Source organism: Jaculus jaculus, chromosome 7, assembly GCF_020740685.1.
Source record: "Jaculus jaculus isolate mJacJac1 chromosome 7, mJacJac1.mat.Y.cur, whole genome shotgun sequence".
NCBI lineage: Eukaryota > Metazoa > Chordata > Mammalia > Rodentia > Dipodidae > Jaculus > Jaculus jaculus.
Window position 1 is genome coordinate 98,891,994 of NC_059108.1, and position 27,040 is coordinate 98,919,033.

Consider the following 27,040-nt stretch of genomic DNA (forward strand, 5'->3'; position numbering starts at 1 on the left):
ATGACCAGCTGGTGCTGCCTGAGCTGCAGTCTGAGAGCACCCCTCCTAGACAAACACCTGTCCTGGTATCCAACTTCATTGGTGATCTGCTAGGAGGTAGATGGCAGAAGCAGAGCCCAATGAGGGTGTTCTACTGCTGAAGCTATCTGCATTTGCCTACCACACAGCCTGCTTGATGTAAGGCAGGGACCACACAAATCCTGCCCCTAGTCATGTCAGGGGGCATGTTAGCCTGGTCACATCTCTAGGGCCAAACATGAGGGATTTGAGGAAAAGAGTATACATACAAAGAACCCTGAATCCATAGTGAGCTGGTGGCCACCCCAACAGAAGTGTGTAGAAGCTCCTTGGTGAAGAGTACTATTGCAATGGGAGTGGGCAGAAAAGAGAACTGTCTGTATTCTCCTGGCAGGTGGTCTGGAAGCATCCTGGGTGGTGGCTGAGCCATGCTGGGGCAGGTGTCATGGCAGCAAAGGGCATTCTGGCCACAAGCCATGTCACTGCACGGTGGTATCCAGGTGGCTCTGGTACTGCTGCCTCCAAACCTCCTGGATCTTTCTGCACCACATGTGAACATTCCCACTTGGATCCATCAGGCAATATGTCCTGTTAGGCATGTGGACAAAGAAAGTTTTAAAATTCTTGGCCTCTGGCCAGAGTTCTCATCACCATGGATTTCACCTTTCAGAACATTGTTGACAGGATCAATGTAATATAAATGTGGTTCTTCTATTAGTAGTAACTGCCACTGTCATGCAAATAAACCCTTTTGCTTATCTGTTGGACCCATTTTTATTATTAGATTATTTTCTACAAACTGGTGCCAAGGGTTTCCACTGGTCTGCTTCTCCAATAACAACCTCTTTTCATTTACGGAAAACTGTAAGTTCAGTTCAAAAGACAGCTAAAGTCTAAATCATTAATGTACTGCTCTACGTTGCTGCCCAGCCTGTGGGGTGAGCTGCCATCCACTGAACAGAGGAAGTGGGATGAGGAGGATGATGACACTTGCATGCAGCCAGATTGGCTCATGAGATTGTCAAAGTTGCCATAGTAGTCTTCATTTTCCTTTGTCATGGCTAGCAAGTAAGCTTTGTGTTTTGAAGGCGTCTGCTGGTTCAAATTCTCCCATGTGATGGACTCAAAGAATGCATGATAGCCACGCGTGGTGGCACATGCCTTTAATCCCAGCACTTGGGAGGCAGAGGTAGGAGGATCACCATGAGCTCAAGGTCACCCTGAGACTACACAGTGAATTCCAGGTCAGCCTGGGCTAGAGTGAAACCCTACCTCAAAAAACCAGAAAAAATAAAATAAAAGAATGGATGAGCTTTGAGGGGTTCATACCCTTCCATCTTTTAACAGCCTAACCACTTTGTGGCATCTAAAACCAAGAGCTTTTCCACAAGGTCCCTTGCCTTAGAGAAGAATTATTCTGGGAAATCATATCCCAGTTTTTTTTTTTTTCTTTTCAAGATAAGAGTCTCGCTCTAGTTCTGGCTGACTTGGAATTCACTAGTAGTCTCAGGGTGGCCTTGAACTCATGGCAATCCTCCTACCTCTGCCTCCCGAGTGCTGAGATTAAAGGTGTGCACCACCACTCCCAGCCCCAGTTTTTTAAAAATTATTTTATTTATTTGAGAGAGAGAGAATTGGCATGCCAGGACCTCCAGCCACTGCAGAAGAACTCCAGATACATGTGCCACCTTGTGTATCTGGCTTACATGGGTTTTGGGGAATAGAAGCAAGGTCTTTTGGCTTTGCAGGCAAATGCCTTAACCACTAAGCCATCTGTCCAGCCCATATTCCAGTTTAATAATCTTTTAAAAAATATATTATTTTCATTTATTTATTTATTAGAGATGGAGAGAAGGAGAGAGGGAGAATGAGTGAGTGAGAATGGGCACACTAGGGTCTCTAGCCACTTCAAACAAGCTCCACATGCATGTGCTACCATGTACATATGGCTTATGTAGGACCTGGAGAATTGAACTTGGGTCCTTAGGCTTCAAAGGCAAGCACCTTAACCGCTAAGCTATCTATCTAGCCCTACTAATCTTCTGAAATATAAGATATTCACTTCCACGTCTGAGTGTCAGGAGTCCTGCCACAAACTGGTACAGTATACATCCAAGAGCCCAAAGGTCTGAACTCTTACAGGCTGACTTTTCTGTAAACAGCTCTGGAGAAACATACTGAGCTGTTCCTATGAATGAGTTGGCCCTGGCTTGTTTTCTCTCTGAAGATAATACTTTTGCTGTTCAAAAATCTGTGATCTGGATGTGCATATCTTAATTTAAACAATTTTTTTCTGTTTTTTAAGGTCCTGTCAAAAGAGCTCTGTCGGGCATGGTGGCTCATGCCTTTAGTCCCAGCACTTGGGAGGCAGAGGTAAGAGGATCGCTGAGAGTTTGAGGCCACCCTGAGACTACATAGTTAATTCTAGGTCATCTGGGGCTACAGTGAGACCCTACCTCGAAAAACCAAAAAAAAAAAAAAAAAGAAAGAAAAAAAAAAAAAAAGAAAAGAAAAGAGCCCTTACCAAGTATTTACCCAAACTGGAAGTCTTTAGTAGGCCATTTCTTGCAAAGCTGTGGTGGTGGCTGAGCAGGATGCTGCACGGGAGTGGTACCTGGCCAGAATTCAGCTGTGGTGCCATCCATGGTGGGTTCCTGCCTGCTGACACCACTATGAATGTCAGAGGCCAGGCCAGACTCAGTCTGGGACCTCACCATTGATGGGGATGGGTGGGCACATAATACTGTGCTTAATTGAATAGGAATGGTATCATATAGCTGGCTGGTGGTCCTGGCCATGGGCCCCACATGGGTGCCTCCCCCGCATCTTTGCTTGGTTCAGTGCCTTCTTAGTGTCCTCCTTCCTGAGGTAGAGCCCAAGCTAATTGTTTGTTTTTTTTTTTCAAAGTAGGGTCTCTCTCTAGCCCAACATTTAATCTTGATAATGGTGAATATACCATATTTTGTGTAATTGTCTTCCAGAGTGTACCTTTTTCAAGATTTTTATTTTTATTTATTTATTTGAGACAGAGAAGAAGAGAGAGAAAGAGTGATAGAGGGGGAATGGGTGCACCATGACCTCTAGCCATTTCAAATAAACTCCAGATGCATGTGCCACCATTGTGCTTCTGGCTTATGTGAGACCTGGAGAATCAAACCTAGGTCCTTAGTTAGGCTTCACAAGCATGTGCCTTAACCACTAACCTATCTCTCCAGCCCAGATTGTACCTTTTAAAATTTGTTCTGGGGGTAGCTAGGGCCAAAGGTTGGTACTATAGAATCACTGGGTGCCAGTAGGGGCTGTACAATATATTTTTGGCCTCAGAGCTTATTTAATGATCTCCTGGCACAAGTCAGAAGGGACTAACCATTGTTTCCAGTATAAGGAAGCTTTTTTAAACTAAGCAATCCTTGGTCAGAGTCTTCCATATGTATATTTTAGATTTGAAAATACCCATTCTGACATCTATGATTGTTTTTCCTTATTGTAGAATTAGAACTATTAGAGATGGGGACAAAATGTCTTAAGGCCCTATTTGTTTCTCCTTTTGGAAAGCTCTTGTGTTACTTAATAGACCATTTATATAATATTTGAGGTATCCCTTTATCTTTGACTATGCATTTCTCTCTGAATGCTTAAGACCAAGCAGATAGCCAAAATTTAATCAAGGATTAATTTTGGAGGTCACTAATGGCACTCCAAAGGGGACTTTAGGGACCCGGGAATAGCCCTATAGCTTTTCTAATACTGGTGTTGTCTATTAGGATGAGTCAGGACCATGCTGGCAAAGCAGCTTTCCCTTCTTTGGGAATCCAAGAGGACTGATTTTTACTCCGTTGTGATTCTCCTGTTTCAGACTGTACAGCAGTACTTTTGTTTGTTTCTGGGTCTCTGTATCCTCCCTGATAAGGAAGACAGATGACTTACAAGGGGGACAGTGTAGAAGTGTCCCATCAGCTGGGTGTGGTGGCACACACTTTTAATCCCAGAACTTGGGAGACAGAGGTAGGAGGATCGCTGTGAGTTCAAGGCCAGCCTGATATTACATAGTGAGTTCCAGGTAAGCCTGGGCAAGAGCAATACCCTACCTTGAAAAACCAAAAAAAAAAAAAAAAAAAAAAAAAAAAAGTGTCCCATCATCTCCAGTGGCCTCATGACCTGGGAGCAGGGGCCAAAATATTGGGCCTTTTTTTTTTGTTTTTTCGAGGTAGGGTCTTACTGTAGCTCAGGCAGATCTGGAATTCACTATGTAGCCTCAGGGTGGCCTCGAACTCGTGATGATCCTCCTACCTCTACTTCTACCTCCCGAGTGTTGGGATTAAAGGCATACATCACCACGCCTGCTAATATTGGGCTTTTTACCTCCAGTGAATCCAATTGGCTTTGGCTTCTACATAGATTATTAGAACACTTAGAAAGGATGCTACACCAAACTTGAAGGGTGTACATATGTAGCATATTTGATTAGTGAAACCTATCCAGTTAAAGAATGACATAAATGTGGGGCTGGAGAGATGGCTTAGTGCTAAGGCATTTGCTTGCAAAGCCAATGGATCCCAGTTTGACTCTCCAGGACCCAAGTAAGCCAGATGCACAAGGGGGTGTATGCATCTGGAGTTCATTTGCAGTGGCTGGAGGCCCTGGTAAGCCCATTCTCACTCTCTCTCTCTAAAATATATATAAAAAATAAAATATATAAAAAAGAATGATACAAATGTTTTAAATTATTTTGTTGAATGGCCTAGACCATATCTGAAGTATAGAAACCAGGCATGTCTTATCCTTTAAACATTTGATGGCTATAAATATAGGCAGAACCTGTTATCACTCTTGAAAATAATATGCATCTAAACCAATTAATTTAACCTATAAATTGTTAGCAAAAGAACAAATAAGATAGTATAATGACTTGGTACTTGTTTTGAACACATTTCTGATTAGTGCAGATACCTGTGTGGGTACCGATTTTACTCAGAGAATGTTGGAAACAGAACCACAGAGCTTGAAATTATTTCTCTTAAATGAGGACCATTGTTTGAGCATGAGGCTGTACCCTAAAGCACTGAATATGTCTTAAGAGTTAATTTTGTTATAAGTACTGGACTTGAGATTTCAGAAATAAGCTAGTTACTATATGTAGAATGGAACAGAATCTGGTCATTTACTAGAGACGGCAAGCATGCCATTTCAGGATCACGAGGAATTGAGTGCTGAAGAGTTGCATGACACAGTTCCAGCCCAGCTGTCTCTTCCCTGAAGTCCAATGTGGCCCCTTTAGAGAAAATTCTTTGGCTCTCTACACTACAGATATCTGGTTTTCTGTATAATGTTTATCATTCTCTGTCTTTCACTTGGTGTCCCAATCTCTAAGTTTACTTTTCCAGTAAAAATTGGTGTTAGTGAAGTTTTGGTCAATGTATCTAAAAGAGGCTCTGGCATAAAATTGGAAAAATAAGAAAATGGGTCAGAGATAATTGTTTTCCTTAAACGCCTTAAAGAAAGTCAGGCATGGAGTCCAGTACACTTAGGAGGAAACAATGAACCTCCTGGAACAATGTAAACATTGTTCAATGACTAATTTTTCTAAATGGTGGCAATTGCAGCAAACTATGACTCTTTACCAAGAATCCTTACAGAAAAACAACTGAAGTCAGAAAGAGTTCAATTAGGGGGACCAAAATCTAAGTACTGGAGAGACATGGAAAGGAAAATTCAAAATAAATGATTGAGGGATAAATGGATCTACTGGATCAATGATTAATGATGGGAACCCCCATTTGTGGTTGTTTTGTCTCTCACCTTTAATATAATAATTGAAAGTAGAAGTTCAGGAAATCACAAGTGCTTGACTGCACATACATGGGGAAAGTGTGAAAACAGTTAATCATTATAGGGGCCTGACGACTTTACTTGAGGGGAGTAATTATGGGATTGTTTGATATAAAGGAATAACAATAAGTTTCTATGAATTCTGTGAAACTGTACCTTTCTTGAAGTTTGCTCTTGCATGACATGATCAGAAAATGAAAGACTAAGGCTAAGAGCTATGGCAGAATAGAAGCATAGAAGTAGGGAAAAACAGAGAACAGAGAAAAAGACAAAAAAAATGAGAAAAAAATGGAAAAAGAGAAAACAAAACAAAACAAAACAGGAAAGCAGAGAGAGAGGGAGAGAGAGAGAGAGAGAGAGAAAGAGAGATGGAAAAACTCAGCTGCCTTCAGCATTAACCTGTCAGCTTGCACCAGAACTTGACTTCGAGTCATTATTGCACCACTCCCTTTAAAACCTCTCTTCCAGGACCCTCCTTCAAGTCAGGGCTAGACCCTGGTAGTCATTGTTGTGTCAAAACAGCTAAACTCTAATACAATCCTTGACAAATCTATTTTGAGAGAGAAAACAGTATTTAACAACCAATGTTTTCAGTGTAATCTTGGATAGCAATTGATCTTATGTATAATAGGAATTTTTATTAACATAAAACAATTTTTTGTCTTACCCATGACTTAAAATTGATAAAGCTTAGACAAGCTATTCCAACATATTTTACCTGACAGAGGATAAAAGTTATACTGACTGAAATTAAATCACTTAAACCTAAGTGATTAAACCCAGTGATGATCATTTGATAGAATTAGCATAAATAAAACAGGAGCTATCTTTAGAGCCACAATGTCTGTAGTTATGAGGACCTCATATTTGGAAATTAAACACTTATACATGAACCTTTATTTTAAGACTCAGTTGTTTCAATAGTTAAAACTGTCCCTCAACAAGCTTCATTGCTGTTATGATCTCCTGGTGACTTTTTTTTTTTTTTTTTTTTTTTTTGAGGTAGGGTCTCACTCTGGCCCATGCTGACCTGAAATTCACCATGTAGTCTCAGGGTGGCCTCAAACTCATGGCGATCCTCCTACCTCTGCCTCTGCAGAATGCTGGGATTAAAGGTGTGTGCCACCACACCTAGCTCCCTTTTTTTTTTTTTTTTTTTAATCTTCATTTCTGTTCTCATTTTTTTTTCTTGGCTTCCCAATTATGACAAATAGAAGTTGCCATGTGGAGCAACTTAAGCTCTTATCTGATTCAGCTACCAATTTTTGTAATTTCTTAGGAATATGAGGTGCTGACTAAGTTAAAAATTTATCTTTAAGAAGAATTTCCTGCTCCATTATCTCCTCAAGTCTCTGGAGAAAGTAATGGGAATTGCTGTTGTTTGTATTGTCTAAATGAGCCCAGTTTTCAAGGAGACAAGCTAGCAGAGTCTTTTGAGGTATCATGGAAGCTGATTATCCCATCTAAAATGAAGTGGAGGAAAGTGAAAGAAAAATCTGGAGTCAGGTTATGCCCATGCTGTCTTGAATCTTCTTGTTGGAGGGGACATTCCTCCAGCCACATTTTGGAGAAGAAATTAGGGTTATTTTTTTGGCTTTTTCTTTTCAAGGTAGGGTCTTGCTGTAGCCCAGACTGACCTGGAATTCACTATGTAGTCTCAGTGTGATCACAAAATCATGGAGGTCTTCCTACCTCTATCTCCAAAGTGCTGGGATCAAAGTATGCTTCACTACACCCAGCTGAAATTATTATTATTTTTTAAAAAAATCTCCTTCCTATAGGAGTCCTAACCCAAATTTCCCTGTTTTTTCCCCAATCAAAAGGGGACACAAAGTGTGATCTATGTGTCTCTTGGAGCAAGGAAGATCCAAGATAGAATGTCTATGTTCATCCTACAAGGCCAGCTCCCAAGCTCAAGTTCCTGCAGACTATTTCCCCAGCCTCTGCATGTGCCTTACATCATGGCATATAAGGACTGCCACTGCTATTTTAAAGCCTAAGTATGAAGATTTCTACCCTTACTCCTGTCTTGATAGCTTAAATGCTCTACTGGGGTGGGGAGAGTTCCTAGGAGCTTTTTTCCTTGTCCCCTCTGTGGAAGCTTGGGATATGGGTCTCTCCTGGTCTGTTTCAGAATGGTATAGGAACTAACGGGTATTATTTTAAAGGTAATCTTTGGTTGTATTACCTTAAGTATAGGGATCATACCCTGTGTTGATATTTGAGAGAGAGAGAGAGAAGAGAGATCATTTACTTGATGCATTTCTATCATATGCTTTTACCTTAATATACATTTTAGGCAAGTCTGGTGCTTATCTTTCATAAAGAGTTTATAACCTGATCAAATACCTTGAGTCAGTTTACTCATTTGACCTTTTTGTCTAGTGAGAAATTTTATCTGACAGAGGTAACTTCAGGTGTTTAAAAGATAGGAACTATAAAGAAAACCAAAATTATATGTTGTTTGTTATTCCCTTTTCCTTGTCAGAGACAAATTGGCCATTTGTCTCTGGACAAGGTCTGGGGCCTTAAACCTGCATGGGGTCTGGGATAAAGGGAGTGCCACCCCTTTGTCCAGAGTCCAGCTTGTATTTAGGCCTCTTTATTGTATTCTTTTGTTTGTTTGTTTGTTTTTTCAAGGTAAGGTCTCACTCTAGCTCAGGCTGACCTGGAACTCACTACTAGTCTCAGGGTGGCCTTGAACTTACGGTGTTCCTCTTACCTCTGCCCCCTGAGTGCTGGAATTAAAGGTGTGTGCCACTATGCCCGGTTGGATTCTTTTTTAAAAATATTTTTATTTATTTATTTGTAAGCAGACATACACACACACATGCACACACACACACGTACACATACACCATAAAGAGAGCATGAGAGAGAAACAGAGAGAAAGAGAGTGAGAGAGGGCATGCTAGGGCCTCTGGCCACTGCAAATGAACTCTAGATGTAAGTGCCCCTTTGTGCATCTGGCTTTATGTGGGCACTGGGGTATTAAACCCATGTTGTTAGATTTTGCAGCTGAGTGCCTTAACTGATGAGCCAGGGCACAATGGATTCTTTAGTAGGGCTTGATATCAATGTGTCTATGTTCTACTTCATCCATATTCACCTGAAGAGAAGGCTGATGATTCTGTCATTTTTCCAGGACTTGGAGGCCTTAACCTTTTGCTAGTTACTTTTGCATCACAGTGACCCAATAAATAGCTCAGTGGTACAACTTAAAGGAAGAAAAATTTATTATTTATTTATTTTGGTTTTCCGAGGTAGGGTCTCACTTTAGCTCAGACTGACCTGGAATTCACTATGTAGTCTCAGGGTGGCCTCGAACTCTCAGTGATTCTCCTACCTCTGCCTCCCAAGTGCTGGGATTAAAGGTGTGCACCACCCCACCTGGCTAGGGAGATTTATTTTTTCTTACAGTTTCAGTAATTTTAGTCCACAGTCCTTGGTTTCTTTACTCTGGACTTACAGCAAGGCATCAGGAGCATGTGGCAGAGGACACATGTTCTAGCCATGGTTGCTTGAAAGCGAGCAAGAGGTCAGGGCCAACATAGCCCAAGGGCCTACCTTCAGTAACCTTCTTCCTCTTGTGAGGCCCCATCTCCTAAAAGACCTAGTGTCTGGGAACCTCCCAAGATAGTGCTACTTTATGGAGACTTAGGTTTTGATACATAAGTCTCAGGGAGCCATTTTATATTCACACCTTAACAGACTTATATCCTCTGTGAGAAAGACAGCAGGGTTTTGATTGGCATTTCATTTGGTCAGCAGTAAATGTGAGATTTGCAGTAGTCATTTGCTGATGGCCTTTGTAATAGCTCTTTTCCTTGGCAACAATAATCTAACTTTGTTTCTAGAATCCAGCCCTCTCCCCTCCTTCATCCTAAACCTCTGTCTCTAGTGATGAACAAGGTGATTTAGGGTTTACCAGTCAGTACATCACATCAGGGTGTTTGGATCTACATGAGTTTAGTCATAGTGAAGATTAGGAGACTTGTCATCAGAAAGTAGGGTTCCCACCTTTTTTTTTTTTTTTTTTTTTTTTTTTTTGCTTTTTTGAGGTAGGGTCTTGTTCTAGCTCAGGCTGACCTGGAATTCACTATGTAGTCTCAGGGTGGCCTCGAACTCATGGTGATCCTCCTACCTCTGCATCTCAAGTACTGGGATTAAAGTCATGTGTCACCATGAGTTTGAAGCCACCCTGAAACTACATAGTGAATTCCAGGTCAGCCTGAGCTAGAACAAGACCCTACCTCAGAAAAAAAAAAAAAAAAAAGAAAGAAAGAAAGAAAAAAGGAACTCAGCTAGCTTTATGTGGGTCCTGCGGAATCAAACCCTGGGTCATTAGGCTTTGCAGGCAAGCAGCTTAACCACTGGGCAATCTCTCCAACTCCCACAGTTAATATATTTTTTAAATATTTAATTAATTTATTTATTTGAGAGAAAGATAGAATGGGCACTCCAGGGCCTTCAGCCACTGCAAACTGGAGTTTGTTTGCAGGACCCACATAAAGCCAGATTCATAATGTAGCACATGCACCTGGAGTTCATTTGTAGTGGTTGGAGGCCCTGGTGCACCCATTCTCTCTGTCTCTCTTATCTTTCTGCTTACAAATAAATAAACAGTTGTGGTTATTTTAAGAGAAAGGATTAAAAGAAGGGCTTTTACTTCATATTTTATGTACATTATAGTTTTTTAGCTTGCTACAGTCATTACATTACTTTTATGTTGAGTATAGTAAAGTTTTTCCAATTGTGAGATGAAAAGAAAGGATACAAACTTATTGAAGTCTACAGAAAGGAGGACTTGGAGGGACTTAGGCAGTTCTGTTTAAATATTTACTGGCTACTTTGTAGAAAAGTTTGAGTGTAACCCCAAGGTTATGTGTGGCCCCCTGGGTTAGGGTAGGAACTGGTGAGTGGAATCTAAAGAGACATATTGGCTAAACATAAAAGAGAACTTTCAAAGTCAGAACATTCAGAGGATGGAGGGTCTTACCTCAAGAAATATTAACTTTTCACATAGGTTCAAAAAGCCAGGTAACCACTTTGGGAAGGTAATATCATGAGGGTAAGTCCCAAAAGGGGGTGTGAAGAAAGTAACCTTAAGTCCCTTTTAACTGTAATTCTGTGATCTTTTAAGAGGCAAATCTGTGTTTTTTTTTTAAGGTTCATTTTGTTCATGTACTATAAAAAGCACAGTTTTGGCTCTTTCAGACCAGAAAAGTCTCCTTTCACCTAAAATACACATTGAAAGGGAAAATGCCCTTGCTTTTAATTTTATTATTTTTAAAATATATAACATAGAAAAGAATGGATTTTATTAGGACTTTCCACATATATATGACATATATGTATTATGTATGACATATGTGATGTTATATACTTATATTATCATATGTAATATTATCTCCAGTCCCGTATATTTTCCTGAAAATGACATACTTGCATTCTTCTTTGTGAGAACAAAACTCCATTGTGCATGTAAACTACATTTTCTTATTTCTTAATTTTTTTTTTTTTTTTTCGTTTCTTGAGGCAGGGTCTCTCCCTAGCCCAGGCTGATGTGGAATTCACATGGTAATCTCACTCTGACCTTGGCAATCCTTCTACCTCTGTCTCCTAAATGCTGGGATTAAAGACATGCACCACCACGCTTGGTTTATTTTCTTACTTTTAAAAAATATTTAGTTTATTTATTTATTTGACAGAGGGAGAGAGAGAGAGAGAGAGAGAGAGAGAGAGAGAGAGAGAGAGAGAGATTGAGATTGGGCAGATCAGGGTCTCTAGCCACTCAAAAGAACTCCAGATACATGTACCACCTGGGTCCTTATGCTTTGCAGGCAAGTGCCTTAACTGCTAAGCCATCTCTCCAGCCCTTACTTTATTATTATTATTATTATTATTATTATTATTATTATTATTATTATTTTAATGAGCTACCTGGGTGTAGTGGCACATGCCCTTAATCTCAGCATTTGGAAGGCAGAGGTAGAAGGATTGTTGTGAATTTGAGGCTAGCCTGGGGCTACAGTAAGATTCAGCCTCAGAAAACAAAACAAAATAAGACAAAGAAACAACAACAACAAAAATCCCCAAGAATTATTTACACAGGAATATAACAATTGGAACAACAACTGGGCTTCTAGCAGCTGTGGGTGTGCAAAGGTGGTTATAACCCGAACTCTTGACAGGCCTTGGGATAACAAAGGGAGACCTTGGTGTTACAGCTAGGGAGACCTAGCTAGGGAGTAGTGGGTCTTGGAGGCAAGACCAGCCAATCTGCCCCCAAAGCAAGTGCAGAAATCTTCTGATGATGTGGAGTGTGTCTGCCCCAAGGCTGGGGCAGGAACTCTTCTCCCCACTGGTCTCTGAGATATTTGTTCTTCAAGGGAGTCCTTTCAGAATCTGGTGAATCTGTGTCCTTTTCTTAATTTTTTGAAGTTAACATACAAAATAATGGGTTTTATCATGGCATTTTCATACATGTGTTTCATTTTACTGCTGTTCCTTACTGCTGTTCCTTACTGCTGTCCCCACGCTCCCTGCTCCTTCTCTGACTTGTTTCCTTCCTCCCTCCAAATAGTCCACTCTTCTGCTTTCATGCCACATGTATTTCAGTACCCTTTCTTTTCTCCCTAATATTGCTTTCATGATCTATTTTTGGTTTTTTGAGTTATCATACATATACATACATCTATACACACATATGAATACAACTTTTAATCTAGGTAATGAATATGAGAGAAAGCATGTATTTTTCTGGATCTGGTTTATTTCATTTAATGTGCTCATTTCCAGGTCCATCTATTTTCCTGCAAATATGATTTCATTTTTCTTTATGGCTGAATAAAATTCCACTGTGAGCTGGGTGTGTTGGCACACGGCTTTAATCCCAGCACTTGGGAGGCAGAGGTAGGAGGATCGCCAAAAGTTCAAGGCCACCCTGAGAATATAGAGTGAGTTCCAGGTCAGCCTGAAGGAGAGTGAGACCCTATCTCAAAAACCAACCAACCAACCAACAAACAAACAGACAAAAATTCCATTATGTATCTGTTCTACATTTTCCTTGACCTTTTACTTATTATTATTATTATTTTTTTGATTTTTCAAGGTAGGGTCTCACTCTAGCCCAGGCTGACCTGGAATTCACTATGGAGTCTCAGGGTGACCTTGAACTCACAGCGATCCTCCTACCTCTGCCTCCCAAGTGCTGGGATTAAAGGCGTGCGCCACCACGCCCAGCTCGACCTTTTACTTATTACTAGACATCTACACAGGTTTAGTTTCCTAGCTACTATAAATAATGCAGCAGTAAACATGGATGTGCAAGTATCTCTATGGTATGTTGACTTAGAATCTTTAAAAAAAAATTTTTTTGTTTATTTTTATTTATTTATTTGAGAGCAACAGACAGAGAGAGAAAGAGGCAGCTAGAGAGAGAGAGAATGGGTGCGCCAGGGCCTCCAGCCACTGTAAACGAACTCCAGATGCCTGTGCCCTCTTGTGCATCTGGCTAACATGGGTCCTGGGGAACTGAGCCTCGAACCAGGGTTCTTAGGCTTCACAGGCAAGCACTTAACCGCTAAGCCATCTCTCCAGCCTGACTTTTGAGTGTATACCCAGGAAAGGTAAAGCTGGTGTTGTAGTTAGTGTCATGTTGCTGGAATGAACTTCCAAACCAGACACAGTTTATGGGAGGAAGGGATTTATTTGAAGCTTGTAGATCCAGGGAAAGTTCCAAAATAGTGAAACAGGCTGGCTCCCTTTCACAGATCCAAGCAGAGAGAAAAGTACACCCAGCCAGTCAGTGCCACAAAGAAGCACAAAACCTCTGCAAACATCAGGGACTCAGACAGAATTATGAGTGCTCTGCATACCTTTTAGGCTCGAAACAGATCTGCCCTAGTAACACCTTTGGGCTGGACCCCAGGATCTGCCCCCAGTGACATCTTCTACCCAGGCAGCTGAAAATCCATGTTTTAATAAAAAACACCTGAGTCTATTGGGGGACATGACATTCAAATTATTACAGCTGGATCATTTGATAGTTCTGTTTTTAGTGTCATAAGAAAACTCCATACTGGCTCTCCTAGTGGCTAATTTACAATTACTAATTTACATTCCCACTAGCAGTACATAAGCTTTTATTTTTTCCTAGTTTTCTGTAGCATTGTTGTTATTTATTTTCTTAATGATAGCCATTGTGGTGGGGATGATATGGAATCTCAGTATTGTTTTGGTTTGCATTTTCCTGATGACTAAGTAGTTGAAAATTTTTCCAAGGCTGAGTGTGGTGGCATACACCTTTAATCCCAGCACTTGGGAGGTAGAGGCAGGAGAATTACTGTGAGTTCAAGGCCACTTTAAGAGTAACTACATAGTGAATTCCAGGTCAGCTTGGGTTAGAGCAAGACCCTACCTTGAAAAACAAAACAAAACAAAACAAAACAAAAATCAAATATTTATTGGCCATTCACACTTATTTTAAGAACTATAAATTCAATTAATTCACTAATTTAGTGATTGGATGATTTGGTTTTATGATGTTAATTTTATGAATTTTTTTTATAGTCTAGAATTGAACACCTGTCAGATATACAGATGGCAAAATTTCTTGCAGGTACTTTAAATTTATTAATTTGTTTATTTATTTCTATTTATTTATTTATTTGGGAGTGATAGAGAAATATGGAGAGAGAGAGAGAGAGAGAGAGAGAGAGAGAGAGAGAGAGAGAGAGGGAGAGAGAGGGAGAGAGAGAGAGAGAGAATGGGCGCACCAGGGTCTCCAGCCACTGCAAATGAACTCCAGATGCATGTACCATCTTGTACATCTGGCTTTCGTGGGTCCTGGGGAAATCGAGCCTCAAACTGGGGTCCTTAGGCTTCACAGGCAAGTACTTAACCGCTAAGCCACCTCTCCAGCCCAATTTGTTTATTTCAACAAGATGTTGCTATGTAGTCCAGACTGGTATCAAGCTCACAATCCTTCTTTTGCCAACGCCCAACTATTGCAATTACACAATATGTTAATGTTTACATACAAAATTATAGAATATATTGTAAAATATATTTATTTTTAATAAAAATATTTTCTTTATTGGTTTTAAACTAGTTACACAATTAACATTAATCTTTAAATTAGGTTAAACATATTTAGCTTCTTGAACACTTATCATTTGTAGAAAAACATTCAAAATCCTTACTTTTTGGAATGTTCAGCACAGTATTTTTGTCTGACTTTACATAGGTCCTAGGGATTCAAACTCAGGTACTCACACTATCATGGCTTGTGCTTTATCCCATGAGCCATCTCCCCAACTCACTCATGGTCTACTAGCAACTTAACTTGTTTTCAGGGAGTGGTCTTTGTTATGAGGGACGGGGCAACAAGTACAGCAATGCTTATTATTATATTGGTCCTGTGTCTATGCAAGACCCCTCAAAGATAGTTGGAGCTTTTAAAACAGAATGTACAATTATAGTAATTGCTACACTGTGGATGAAATAAGCTAAATGTATGCTACAGTTTAAATGGCAATGAGTATAGTCACCATCTTTTGTATATGGAAAGAAAAGCTTATTATTTTATGTAATATGCATGCCATGAAATGTTGCCTCATTTTTCTGTTAAAGATTTATTATTTTCCTCTGTTCTTTTTGTTTTAGGAAACTGGGGAGGCTATTGGGGATAAAATCCAGGCTCTTACCTATGTTTGGTCAGTTTTAAAAATGCTGGGCTCTCCAGGGAATAAACTGGAGATAGCTATTCTACCAGGTGAGTGATGATGGGAAAACATTCATTTCAGGGGCTGGGGAAATGGCTTATTAGCTAAAGCCACTTGCTTGCAAAGACTGTCTGTCCCAGAGAGAGAAAGAATGGGTATGCCTTCTTTCCACTGCCAATAAACTCCAGACACATATGCCACTTTGTGTATCTGGCTTTAATGGTGAATTGAACCTAGGCTTTGCAAGCAAGCACCTTTATTGGCTTAGCCATCTCCCCGGTCCTGATAATCCTGATTTATTAAACTAGCAGTTAAGCCAAAATTCATTTTGACTCACATTTTTTTTTGGGGGTGGGGAGTGGGAAGCAGGGCCTCACTATAGCCAAGGTTGACCTTGAACTCATGACGGTCCTCTTACCTCAGTCTCCTGAGTTCTGGGATTAAAAATGCGAGCCATCACACTTGGCTTTTTTGTCTCACATTTTTGTATGAAGGAAATATGCACTAAGAAACAATCTGGAAATTTCTCTCTCCCCACAGACATGAGTTAAATGGTGAGTAATAAAAAGGTCACAGCTCTTGTCTCAATCTGGGGGTCCTGCAGCTATCCTTTCTATCTATTCTGTCATGCTGATTTCCTCAGAGCGAAACCTTTTGTTCAGAGTTTCTTGAGGATGAAAGAGATGAGGCCAGAGTAAGTGTTTATTCATTACATCTACTTCAAAGAACATGAGTATTTACCATCTTGGAGATAGTTTTTTTTCATCCTTAGAACATTTTTTTTTTCCCCCGCTGGGCATGGTGGTGCACGCCTTTAATCCCAGCACTTGGGAGGCAGAGGTAGGAGGATCACTGTAAATTTGAGCCCACCCTGAGACTACATAGTTAATTCCAGGTCAGCCTCGAAAAACCAAAAAAAAAAAAAAAAAAAAAAAAGAATTTTTTTCCCTTTATTTATTTTTTTCAAGCTAGGGGTTTGCTCTAGCCCAAGCTGACCTGTTATTCACTATGTAGTCTCAGGGAGGCCTCAAACTCATGGCAATCCTACTACTTCTGCCTCCCAAATGCTGGCTCCTTTTTAAAATTCCTCCCTCCCTCCATCCCTTCCTTCCTTCCTTTTGAAGCAGGGTGCCACTTTAGCTCAGGCTCACCTGGACCTTACTCTGTAAACCAGGCTGGCCTCTAACTCATGACAACTCCTCTACTTCAACCTTTTCCTGCCATGATGAAGCATCCCCTTGCAACTCTATTTATTTGCAATCAGAGAGGGAGATAGGAGAGAGACAAATAGAGTGAATGGGTATAATAGAGCCTTTAGCTGCTGAAAATGAATTATACATCCATGTGCCACTTTGTGCATCTGGTTTTACATGGGTACTGGGTAATTGAACCTGGGTTGATAGGTTTTGCAGGCAAGTGTCTTAACAGCTGAGCCATCTCTCCAGCCCCCATAAGCTGCTTTTGTTTAGGTATTTGTCCCAGCAATGAGAAGGTAACTGCTACATGTTCCCTCTCACTATCTTCAGAGTACATTAATCTGCTTCCATTGTCACACTGCCTTATCCTGAATGGTTTTCCCTCCTTCCTAATAATCCAAGACAATCTTTCCTTTCAAGACTATTAATTTAATCAATAGTCTTCTTTTCTATCATAGGTATCATTAGCAGATTGCAGGGTGTTATTCCCTGAATATAAAGTGCCTTCTGCAAACTTGTGTGTTGAACACTTGGTCTTAGCTGATGGCACTATTTTGTAAGCTCTATTAGGATTTAAGTTCTTACCACATCTGTAAATATTTTCAGCGTTTGTTGGTTCATGATGTGCCTGAACTGTCTTTCAAAGTAAAATGCAAATTATTGCACCATTTAATCCAATAGCTGCTGGACCTCTGATTTCTACAAGCAGCACAACTGCATACCCAGGAACACTTATCCTGCCCATATACTGTTAAGGCCGCAAACTAAGTGGGATCCAATTTTGGAAAAAGCTCAACAATAGGCCTGGGATGGGGTGCAGGTGGCCTTGCCTCTTGGCTCATGCAGTTTTAAAAATCTATTTATCTAAGGGTTTTAACTGTGGGACAAGATGCCATGTGAAGTTTGTGGCAAGTCTGGGGACAAATCATAAAATGTTAGCCCCTTAGGTTCTGAAGTAAGGAAATACCATTTTCAGTAGAGAATTGTATGCTTTTTCTGTTTGTGGTCCTGTTTCAGGCCAAAGTTGTCTTGAAAGACAGAGGTTGCTGAGCACCATGGTCTACTCCATTCTCTGCAGGAATGTATATCTCCCTGGTGTCACTGGCATATTTTTTCCTACTTCACCACAGCTTCTGCCTCATTATATTTTAAAACCATTAACCTTTCAAATAATTTTATGGAATCCACTTACTTGTCTGTTTTAAGAATTATCACCCATAATTTTGTCAAGTTCTGTTCTTTTTAGGGCAGGAGTCTTCTTCAACATGTAGATTAGTTACCATTTTGACCCAACAACTGTATGTCATTGCCAAAGCTCATGACTCTGCCAGTATAATTTGTTTCTTGAGACATGGGGTAGCCTTGCATGGTTTTTCTTAGATTGTGAGTGATTAAAGGGATAAGTTTTTCATGTGTAGTTCATTGTGTGAGTAGTATATGCACTTGTGTGTGCAGATGTGTGTGCCCCATGTGTTCATATGTGGAGGCTACAGGAAGACTAGATGTTTTCTATTGCTCACATGCATTACTTTGCTTAGACAGCTAAACTAAAGTGGCTTTTTTTGGATTAGATTGGCTGTGTCTGACCACCTCAGCACTGGGGTCACAGGCACGCACAACCATGCCTTTTTTTTTTTTAAATACAAAAGCTTGATTTATTTGTTAAACTATTATAAAGACAAAACACTATCATTAGCAGTACTTTGAGGACATAATCAGACTTTTTGTTCTGTAACAGAAAACTAACTTGACGTTCAAGGATGTAACCTGGGAGACCACAAGAGCAGGCTGGCAGGACAGGCAGAAGGAGCAGAAGCAGCCGGAAGCCCTTGTGCAGGCTTGGCTGTCAGGATGGCATCCCCACAGGGCCTAATCAATCGATCTTACCCTCACCTCTGTGGAAAATGACACAAGCTGATGTCTGAGACCGCTGCCTTTTCTCTTGGGGGTAAGGACTTCTTGGCTGCAGAGACATCTGAGCTCCAGCAGCTCCCCCACCCCCAGCACCCACTCTCAAGCTTCTGTGCGGTTCACCAGGTAGACATGTGTATGTACAGCAGAGGCAAGAATTGGAGGCCTACTGAAAGCACACCTAGACTCAGGAAGTTTGAGGGTAAATGATGAACTATAGATACCCCCTATGTTAATAAAGGCTTCTGCTGGTGACAACCTGCTGCCTCAGTGTCATTTGTCTTGAGAAAGAACTGGTTTAAGTGAGTTTTGAAAAGGAAGAAGGCCTTTCATTAACCTTACTCCAGAGTGGAAGAGGCACCAAGCTCTCTCCTAGTTACAGCAGAATCGTTTAACAGCGTAACTTGTTTTCAGTGATCCACATCTGCATCCTCAAACTGCCCAGCAACTGCTGGCATGGTGCCCACCTCCATACCATCTTCATATCTCTTACTGAATCTTCTGTCCAGACTCCAGCCATATGATACTGGCTGCTCACAGACAGAGAAAACATTCCTTCCAGTCTCTCCAGTGTGGCTTGTCCTTCTGCCATAAAGTGGGAGAGTTCTGCTTCATAGGTGTAGAATGTAGGCACATCCTTGTCCTTGTTCTTGAGCTTCCACTTCTAGTCTTCATCAGCGCAGTCATCAGAGTCCGAGTCTTCCCCGTGGGGATGCAGGGCCTGGCACTCACACACTGCCTGAACTTCGCCCCCAAGGCTGACTTACCACTAGGCACAAATCTAAATTCAGTTATGGGTTCAACATCATTATCACTGTCTTCCTCGTCTTCATCAGAGATTCTTCTGATTCTTCTCCACATTTGGCATTCACCATAACATTCAAATGCAATTGTGGACAGGCGTTTAGGTCCCTGGAGAATGCGTGTTTACTAATGATGGGATATTCCAGTGAGAATCCTAATCCAGAACCATCTAACCAAGACAGGCGGCTCTTGGCAATGTAAAGAGTGCCGGTGCCAAGTCCCTTCCGGTTCAGCACCGCCTTGGTGTTTGGCGGCTGCTGCCCTAGGCTCTTGGCCGTCCAGGGCGGTGGGAAACTTTTGAGAAAGCTCATGGCAGGAGAAAGCACCGGAAACAGAGCAGCTGGAGTTGAGCAGCGCAGCGTCCCATCTCTGCCAGCCCGACCAGGAAGCAAGCCTTTGCTTTTGACCTGTGTGCTGGGGATCGAACTCTTCAAGCTTGCTCAGTAACTTTTTTTTTCAAAAATTTTTGTTGTTTTCTTTCTTATTGATTTCATTAAAAACATGAAGTCTTATTAATTTTTTTATTATTGACAGCTTCCATAATTATAGACAATAAACCATGACAATAATTCCCTCCCCCTCACTTTCCCCTTCACAACTCCACTGTCCGTTATGTGCCCCCCCCTTAATCAGTCTCTCTTTTGCTTTGATGTCATCATGTTTTCCTCCTATTATACTAGTCATGTGTAGGTAGTGCCAGACACTGTGAGGTCATGGATATCCAGGCCATTTTGTGTCTGGAAGAGTGCAGTGTAAGCAGTCCTACCCTTCCCTTGACTCTTACCTCTTCCGCAATGGACCCTGAACCATGGAAGGTGTGATAGGGATGTTTCAGAGCTGAGCACTCCTCTGTCACTTCTTCTCAGCACCATGGTGTCTTCTGAGTCATCCCAAGGTCACTGTCATCTGAAAAGCGAAGCTTCTCTAACCAAAAGTGAAAGTAGTATTACTATATGGTTATTAACATTAAGAAAAGTGCTTACTGGGCAGTTTGGTATTGTTCAGTAATCTTGCACAGCAAGTGCTCTTATCTGCTGAGCCACTTCCTTGGCCCTAGTGGAGTAATACTAATCTCAAACCAAGCATGGCTTATTAAACATGATAATCCATTCAGAAAATTGTTTGGGGCTGGAGGGATGGCTTAGCAGTTAAGGCACTCTCCTGCAAAGCCAAAGGACCCAGGTTTGATTCCCTAGGACCCACATAAGCCAGATGCACAAGGCAGTGCATGGTTTTGGAGTTCATTTTCAGTAGCTAAAGGCCCTGGCATTCCAATTTTCTCTATCTGTCTCTTTCTCTCTCAAATAAAATCAAAAAAAAATTAAAAAAAGAAAAGTGTTTACTATTTTAAAAAAATGAGACAAGTCTCATTAGGTAGCCCAGGGTGATTTCAGACTCACCAAGTAGCTCAGATAGCCTTGAATTTGTAATCCTCCTAAGTATTGGGCATATATCAGCACACCTGGCTAGGAGGCTTTTGATAAGAAAATGAGATAGTTTCTGGAGAGACAAAGTAGGCTGTAACTTCCTTGTCAGACTTCTTCTAGTGATAAACACAAAAGAGAAGGAAAGTAACTTGCAGAAACAATGAAATGGATATTTAAATCAGGAAAGAATCCAGAAACTCATGTCTACTTATATTCTTGGTCCTGATGACATGTTAGGTATCTTTTCAATAGTTAATCATTTTCTGGATTTTTTTCCCCCAAGCCTGGCATATGCACCATGATATGTATATTCTCTTATAAAGCCTTTTGACTAAAGGAAAATTCAAGTTTGTTATTATTATCAGTTTCTTCTACTACAGAGCATTTTCATTTAAATGTATACTGAAAGGATGTGAAGGAAGTTTCTCACAAAGGTACTATAAAATGAATGGTTCCTTTAATCCAAGAATTTGCCAGAAGTCAAGATGCACTGGAATTTAACAGGTTTCCACTAGATGGCAAGCATTGCCTTTCAATGTCTCAGAGGTGTCTAGCTAAAATATTACTGCTATTTAAAAGTTACATCTTTGCATGGAACAGCTGTACTTTCTACAAAAAATTATAAAGGCATTGATTTACAAATTTAGCCAAGTTTAGAATCAAGTTATTAAACTGAAAATATATTGTGATATTTAAAAGCTTTATTGGAAAGATATTCATTTATTCATTCACTCATTCCTTTGACAAGTATTAAGTTCTTTATATGTATTTTTACAGTTTTCTTCATTCTTCCCACTAAGGAGGTTAAGGGCTGCCTGGGCTACAAAGTGAATTCAAGATCAGTTTGGGCTGGGCGTGGTAGTGCATACCTTTAATCCTAGCACTTGGGAGGCAGAGGTGGGAAGATTGCTGTCAGTTCAGGGCCACCCTGAGAATACATAGTGAATTCCAGGTCAGCCTGAGCTACAGTGAGACCCTACCTGGAACTGCCCCCACACCCGCAAAAAGACCAGCTTGGGTAGTTTAGAAAGAGCTTGTCTCAACACAAAAAGTTAAAAGAGGGTTAGAGACATATGTCAATCTTAGAGCCCTTGGGTAGACCCTACACTCAATCTCCAGTACCACAAAAACATTTTAAGAGTATAAATCTCATGCCAAGAATTCTTTCTATGAAACAAAACAAAATAAAACACACAAAAGACACAAAGAAACTTGGAGATAATGGATATGTTTATTATCTTCTGGTGGTGGTTTGAATCAGATGTCCTCCACAAACTCATGTGTACTGAGCGCTTGGTCCCCAGCTGCTGGCAATTTGGGAAGTGCAGTCTTGTGTGTTCTTGGGCATGGGTGTAAGGGTGTTATAGCCAATTACCCCTTGCCAGGACTAGGATCTCTCACTTGTTGCTATTTCTACCTGCCATGGCAGAGGTGATGTCCAGATAGCTTAGTGATTAAGGCACTTGCCTATGAAACCTAGGGACCCAGGTTTGACTCCCCAGCACCCATGTAAACTAGATGCACAAGGTCATGTATGGGCACAAAGGTGGCACATGTGTCTGGAGTTTGATTACAGTAGCTAGAGGCCCTGACATGCCAATTATTTCTTTCTCATAAAACAAAAAAACTCATTAAATTATATTCTCCCTTTTCTCTCCCTCCATCCCTCTCTTCCTCCTTTCTTTTCTCCCTAATTTCCTTCCTTCCTTGTGTCATTTCTTTCTTTTTTCTTCTTTTTCTTTTTGGTTTTTCAAGGTAGGGTCTCACTCTGGTCCAGGCTGACCTGGAATTCACTATGTAGTCTCAGGGTGGCCTTGAACTCACGGTGATCCTCCTACCTCTGCATCCCTAGTGCTGGGATTAAAGGCGTGCACCACCATGCCTGGCTCCTAACTTCCTTTCTGTTTTCTTCTTTTGTCATATCAATTGTACTTCATTAAGGTTGTTAAAAATTCATTCTGGGGCTGGGAAGATGCCTCATAAGCACAAGGCCTAAGCTCCATTTCCAGAACCCACTAAAAATGCCAGGCATACAGGGAACTCCCAGTGCCAGGGCATGAGTTGTTGGTCAGAGAAGTCCCCAGAGGCCTCCAAAACAATACAGACTAATGCCAATGCTCTCATTTTTTTTTTTTTTTTTAACCAGAGCTAGATGGTAAGACCTTGTTGCTACTGAAATCATATACTTTGGTTACAGCACACTGAGAAATTAAGCTGGAACTGAGTTAGAAGCCTCTTCCTTGCTGGCTGACTTCTGTAGTGCTGTGTAGGCTGCTGGAGGGAGATAAGTCATGAACAGTTGCATTCATGAACTCTCAGCTTTCATTACTTACACAAGACCTGCACAAAATTGAGATAATCGACATTCTATTATGGATGATGGAGGAGGGTAAACAAAAGGCATCAAAAAAGAACAGGGATTGGGATGAAGAGATGGCTTAGCAGTTAAGGCGCTTGCCTGCAAAGCTAATTGACCCAGGTTTGATTCCCCAGAAACCATGTAAGCTAGATGTACAGGGTGGCACATGCATCTGGAGTTTGTTTACAGTGTGACTGGAAGCCCTGGCACTCCCATTCTCTCTCTCTCTCTCTCAAATAAATAAATAAATAAATAAGAATTACCAAAAATATTTAAGCAAAATAAGAAAAGGAAAGGGGGATGGAGGAGGGGAGTAAAGAAGACCATAGGAGGGGATTATGATAACAATAGATTATGTACATTTAGGAAAATTGTGCCTGCATATACACATGTATCCAAGCCCATACCAACATGCACACACAAATACACACATACAATATGCATATATATATATATATATATATATACATATACACATATACATGCTTGTGCATAGAAAACTTACTCTGGTGATAGCTGGGAGAGATTCAATTTATACCAAGTTTTTCAGATGGGGTCAGTAGTGATGTTTTTAAGGAGCAATTTTGCCCACAGACAGGGCTTAGGCTTCTCCCCTCAGTCTGCAGACTGGTGGAGTGGGGAGTAGCAAGGCAAGAAGGAAGGACCTGTCCCACAATGCTCTGCAGCAGGTGAGCCCCATAGGTTCTGTACAGTTCTAGTGCTTATTTATTTTTCTAAATATACTTTTATTTACTTGCAATGAAAGTAAGAGAGGGAGAGAGAGAAAAAGAGAGAAGACAACAAGACAAGAATGGGTGCACCAGCCCTTCTGCCAACTCCAGATGTGTGTGTTACTTTGTGCATTTGGTTTTATGTAGGTACTGAGGAATTGAACCAGGGCCCTCAGGCTTTATAAGTATGCACCTTTAACTGATGAGCTATCTCTCCAGCCCTTCTATTGTGTGTGTGTGTGCTCATGTGTGTGGGGACATGTATGTGTGTGTGCAAACATGTGGAGGTTAGAGGTTAATATTATGTGTCTTAGTTTGCTTTTCACTTTATTTACTGAGTCTCTGTCTTGGTCTCCCATGGACTGGGATTGGAAGTGGACTGCCATGCCCATTTGCTCACCCAGGATGTGGGTAGGTTTAGGAATCTGAACTCTGAACCTCACGATTGTGCAGAAAGTGTTTCTTTTTTTTTTTTTTTTTTTGTTAAAATTAAAAACATACTTTACATGTATTGTTGGTACCATCTTTCCCCTCCTCTCTTGCCCCATTCCCCTTCTCAGTGGGGTTGCTGGTATTCCCCATGGGGTTGTGGTTATGCATGTGGGAGCAGCAGTCAGTTATGGGGGGTAGGCAATGCCTTCCACAAAATTACCTGAGCTGTGGTAAAAGAGGGGCTACATCCATCAAACTCTCTCTAAATTAATAACACTTATCCCATTTAACTTATGTTGACCTTACTCTCTGATGGAGAATCTGTTCTTTTTTTTTTTTTGGTTTTTCGAGGTAGGGTCTCACTCTAGCCCAGGCTGATCTGGAATTCACTATGGAGTCTCAGGGTGGCCTCAAACTCACGGCAATCCTCCTACCTCTGCCTCCCGAGTGCTGGGATTAAAGGCCTGCGCTACCACGCCCAGCTGTTCTTTTTTTTTTTTTTTTTTTTTTGAGGTAGGGCCTCACTCTGGTCCAGTTTGACCTGGAATTAACTCTGTAGTCTCAGGGTGGCCTTGAACTCACAGCAATCCTCCTACCTCTGCCTCCCGAGTGCTAGGATTAAAGGCATGCACCACCACACCTGGCAGAATCTGTTCTTTTTTAGAAGGTAGTGAGACCAGAGGAGGTAAACCACCCCCCACATTTCAGTCAAGGGCCAGGCCAAACCATAGAGGAAGTGGGGAGAGGAGCAAGAGTGCTGCTTCCATGGTGAGCCTGACAATCAGTGCCAGGGTGAAGGAGACAGATGCTGAAGATACTGAACACTTACCAAAGCCGAGATCCAGAGCCTCCTAAGAGCTCATCACTGAAGTAGAGTTAAAACTCAGCCAGCAAGTGCTTTTATCAATGGAGCCATCACTTCAGAACATTACCTATTTCAAATGAGACTTCATGTTGACATTATGATTTTCTTCTTGCCTGTGTGTCTCCAGAGGTGCTTTGGTTTCTGCAGGGCTGTTTCATTTTGCCCTGTGTAGCAGCATCTCTTACAACCTTCCAAACAGAAAGCACACTGGGAGGATGTTTTCATATCCAGTAGGTTTGTTTTCCCGATCAAAGATTTTCATTTCCTTCTTATTCTTGCCACCTTAGACAGTTATTTATTCATTATTTGACAACTTTATATAATTTCTTAATAGGAAATAAACTTTATCTGTTCCTCTGAGATGCCATTGCCAACAGTCACAGATCTGCACTCAATATTTAGGTATTGGCTATTTATAATTTACAATAGTTTTTTTACTCCAGTTACTTTATACAGGACTCAATCGTCTATTATTAACATGTCTTAGGTATTTGAACAGGCATATAGGATTTTGGCTATGGAAGGTCAGTACTAGAAGAGACAATTAAAGTCTACAATAACAGTGCTTGTCAAATTTAATGTGAATATGAATTAGCTGGGATTCTGTTTAAAGTGCAAACTTAAAATTTTAATTTTTTTAAAATATTTTTTGTTCATTTTTTATTTATTTATTTGAGAGTGACAGACACAGGGAGAAAGACAGATAGAGGGAGAGAGAGAGAATGGGCGCGCCAGGGCCTCCAGCCACTGCAAACGAACTCCAGATGCGTGCGCCCCCTTGTGCATCTGGCTAACGTGGGACCTGGGTAACCGAGCCTCGAACCGGGGTCTTTAGGCTTCATAGGCAAGCGCTTAACCGCTAGGCCATCTCTCCAGCCCAAAATTTTAATTTTTAATTATGCAGGGTTACACAAAGCCATTTTATGCAGTTGTATGATGTACTTTAAACATAAGATGAAAATTTAGACTCAAGAAGTAGAATTGGAAGCTGGGCATGATGGCTCATGCCTCTAATCCCAACACTCAGGAGGCTGAGGTAGGAGGATTATTTTGAGTTCAAGGCTACCCTGAGACTACATAGTGAATTTCAGGTCAGCCTGGGCTAGAGCAAGACCCTACTTCAAAAAACAAAACAAAACAAAACAAAAAAATGGGATGGAGAGATGCCTTTGTGGGTAAGGAGTTTGCCTATGAAGCCTAAGGATCCAGGTTTGATTCCCCAGTACTCAAGTAAGTCAGGTGCACAAAGTGGCACATGAGTCTGGAGTTTGTTTTCAGCAGCTAGATGCCCTGGCATACTCATTCTTTCTCTCTCTCTCAAGTAAGTAAATAAAATATTAAAAAAAAGCCCAAAACCAAAACAAAACAAAAGAAATAGAGTTGGAGCTTAGGAGTCTACACTTTTACTTATTTATTTGTGTGTGTGTGTGTGTGTGCTGAGGATTGAAATTAGGGATTCACATATGTTAGGTAAGCGCCCTACCAATAAGCGTATATACCCTGCCTAAATTTATTTTATTAATTTTTTAAAACTACTTATTTGCAAGGAGAGAGAGAGAGAATGAATAGGCTTATCAGGGCTTCTTGCCACTGCAAATGAACTCCAGATGCATGTGTCACTTTGAGCATCTGGTTTTACAGGGGTACTGGGGATTCAAACCCAGGTGGTCAGGCTTTGCAAGCAAGTGCCTTTAACTTCTGAGCCATCTTTCCAGCCCTATTTTATTAAATAATTTAGTT

General features: G+C 40.9%; 2 pseudogenes; both read right to left on the reverse strand.

The window, feature by feature from the left end:
- Nucleotides 1-497: 497 nt before the first annotated feature.
- Nucleotides 498-2,816, reverse strand: LOC101600172 (annotated as a pseudogene).
- A 16,276-nt stretch (nucleotides 2,817-19,092) lies between these two features.
- Nucleotides 19,093-19,806, reverse strand: LOC101609118 (annotated as a pseudogene).
- Nucleotides 19,807-27,040: the final 7,234 nt, after the last annotated feature.